A 3,628-nucleotide genomic window follows, 5' to 3' on the forward strand; every position below is an offset into this window, starting at 1 on the left:
GAATGCCAGCAAAGAGCGCTGCATTTATAATCTCTAAAAGACATCTCAGTTCATCGCAAACTCACACATTTCTGTTATGACACACAATAAATATATGCATAATGAATCTTTCATAATGTCTACAATTCGTGTGTTATAATGCGAGGATTCGTGAGCACGCAGGTTTCAGCACTGCATTGCTCAACGCTGCAAACACGTGTTATAGCCTAAATAGAAACTCTGCATACGCTTGCACCTGTTAAACGTTTATATTTTATATTAGTTCATGTTGCTTTTGTGCAATAGATGAATAACAATTTATTTGTTTTATATATTTTATGTTTAGATATATCTATTTTGCGGGAGTCCCGTGAATCTTTCTCCCACATCCCGCACACACATGAGTGTCTACCCGCCCGCACCAGCACTCGCCCATCTTGTCCCGCGCCGCACTCTGTTGCATCGGGTCTCGCCGGAGAGCAGGTCTCTAATCCACTGGCACTTGACTCGACAGTGCGTGTGCTACATCCTTTTTACAATCTCTAGATTATAAAACACTGCATTCTGTCAGCAATGTAACGCGGCAGTAATGTATAGAGACCTCGGCTTGTAACTATACACTAATTACTATTTTGAAAATTATAACGCGTTAAATTACTCCGTTACTAAAAAAGTAATCAAATTAAAGTAACGCGTTACTAAGTAATGCGTTACTGCCCAACACTGATGCAAGAGCACTGTTGTGGCTATAATGGATACAGCTACGGCTGGAAAATAACAATACATTTAATTTGCCACCTATTAGATTGTGTTTTATTACACCTACCCCAACCCTAACCTTACAATATCGCAAATACAGTAATTAATTGTTGTTCATAATGACAAAAAGGACGCAATATTTATGTGCGCATGCCCAGTAGACAATCTGGCCGTAGCTGTATGCAGTTTGTGCCAAAGCAAATCATTTTGAGAAAATTAAGATTAAAATCATGACATGAAACCCATCTTGTCCCGCGCCGCACTCTGTTGCATCTGGTCTCGCAGAAGCAGGTCTCTAATCCACTGGCACTTGACTCGACAGTGCGTGTGCTACATCCTTTTTACAATCTCTAGATTATAAAACTCTGCATTCTGTCAGCAATGTAACTCGGCAGTAACGTATAGAGACCTCGGCTTGTAACTACACTCTAATTACTATTTTGAAAATTATAACGCTTTAAATTACTCCGTTACTAAAAAAGTAATCAAATTACAGTAACACGTTACTAAGTAATGCGTTACTGCCCAACACTGCATCTGTCGTATGTGCTCACCAAGTTTCGTGAAGTTCTGCGTTTTTGTTTAGGTTTTATAGGCTTTTGGGTATATTTGGCCATGCCCCTTTCCCAAATGACCCCGTTATAGCTAACCAAAGGACAAAATTCAACATTTTTTGATAATTATTGATCTAGATCTAGTGGTTTGATCAAAATTGAGCGAAAAACCTAGGACTAGTTAGCAAAAGTAGGTTTTTAACATAATTGTGAATATTTAATGAACGATTTGACTGACAGCAATGATTCTCGAGGCAAAGTTGCTCAGTATGAGGAGATCTATCAAATGATATGTATATTGTGTGGATGTGTCAAACACCACGCGATTACAGAGGCATAAAACTCGTTAGCGCCAACTAGTGGCCAATTTCTTTCAAAATTCTTACAGACTTTTAGGGCCATGAGTTGAACATGCCCACCAAGATTCGTTCCGATCAGCCTCTACTAACCTTGTCTAATAGGTGCTTAAACTTCATTGGCCGATGGCAGCCATGTTTTTTGAGATATGCAAATGTCCTCATAGACACTTGTGACACCTTGGAAAAAGTCGATTGGACTAATGTTGCGTAGTTATAGCCGTTTTTATGTTTTTTCTATATTATTGCGCCACCAAGTGGCCAAGCTCCACAATTTTTTATTTTGACCAAAGATTGAGCTCATAACACATGTGTACACTTCCGTTCAGGAGTTATAGCCATTTTAGTAAAAATGGCCCCGCCCCTTACGAACGTTTTGGCGCCCCTTGGCGACGGTGAGTCGAAAGTTCAGCTTTTTTGTTAATTATTGATATTCACTGTCCAGAGAATATTTCTGCACAGGTTTGGTTCCGATCGGGCGAAAAACCTAGGGCTAGTTCGCAACAGTAGGTTTTGGACATAACTCAATTTTGCTGAAAAATTTTCGGACTTTGTAGAGCGAATCTGTCTGGAACCAGTTTTCTTTGTTTTGACCCAAGGTTTCCAAATATATAAAATTTTTGAGTCTACGACAAATGGTCTAAGAGCTATGCCCAAAAACGTTTGAGGCCAATCCAGTAAGTAGTGGATATTACACTATTGGCATGCATATTTTTAGAAAAGGAGTTACTCAGGAAAACCCTCCCACACAGTTTCCACTCATCTTGGCTTTTAAGGATGTGGATGAGCTTTAAAAAAAACTCCTCAGCATGTGCCAGGTCAAAAATGAAAAAAATCCCCAACTTTGTAACTAACCCTATTATGCTCCAGGCACTTAGCTTCCCATGCTGATTCAAGTTCTACACCAATGTATTCTGCAATAACTTGCCTTAGTCTCAGTGGCAGTATGCATAGAGGAATTTCTGTGACAGAGTCTGGGGTTGCTTCAGAATTAGGAGTGCCGCTGGACTGTCTCATTTGGTACCATTTTGCCAGGGTTTTCGTTATAATTTGGTAGTTTGTTGACCACGGACGAAAGTCTTTTGAAATAGAGATGTTTGGCCTCATATCTTAGACACCAGTGTGCCCTTAATGGTCCAAAATGTTTCAATCAAGTGAGGATAGTGAACCAAAAAAATGAATCTTAGTTTAGAAATCTTTATTGTCCACACATGTGGAAATTCATCTTCGGCCCCACAAAAACATATACCACAAATACACTTGACTTCACAACCAATACAAAAGATACACAAAAACATACAAGAATGGTATAAAAGATTTCTTTAAAAATATTTCTTGTTGCTGTGGGTACCCTATTTCATTTGCCTGACGGAAGTTTTTCAAATTCATGTTGTAGAGGGTGAGTGTAGTCCTGAGCTATTTGTGAGGCTTTCCTCCTGGTCTGGTTTGTATACAGTTCCACCAGCTGCCTCTGGGGGTCCAAAATGATCTTACTAGCAGTATTAAAGGGGTCATATGATGCGATTAAAATTTTTCCTTTCTCTTTGGAGTGTTACAAGCTCTTGGTGCATAAAGAAGATCTGTAAAGTTGCAAAGACTAAAGTCTCAAATCCAAAGAGATATTCTTTATAAAAGTTAAGAGTCAGCCAAAACGTAAAACGGCTCGTTCTAACACGCCCCAACATACCTACGTCGCTCTGTGGGAAGATTTGCATAACGCCGCCCAAATCTTCACGCAAAGAAAGAAGGCGTAACTTCTATTCTCGCTGTAGTATTGTTGTTGCCGCCACCGCCATGTCGTGAAGGCGCTGTGTGCTTCGTTGTGAAAGCGAAACTACTTTGTTTGGTCTTCCAAAAGAGGACGATATCCGCTTCGTCATACCTGGAGCTGATCTGTGCTGGTCGCTGAGGAAATACATCAACTTCACGCTGTGGATCGCCGGATCGGCTTTCACCATGGACAAAGCGGAGTCCAGCCCG

The sequence above is a fragment of the Sinocyclocheilus rhinocerous genome, unplaced genomic scaffold (assembly GCF_001515625.1).
Source record: "Sinocyclocheilus rhinocerous isolate Xijiao unplaced genomic scaffold, SAMN03320098_v1.1 scaffold617, whole genome shotgun sequence".
Lineage (NCBI taxonomy): Eukaryota > Metazoa > Chordata > Actinopteri > Cypriniformes > Cyprinidae > Sinocyclocheilus > Sinocyclocheilus rhinocerous.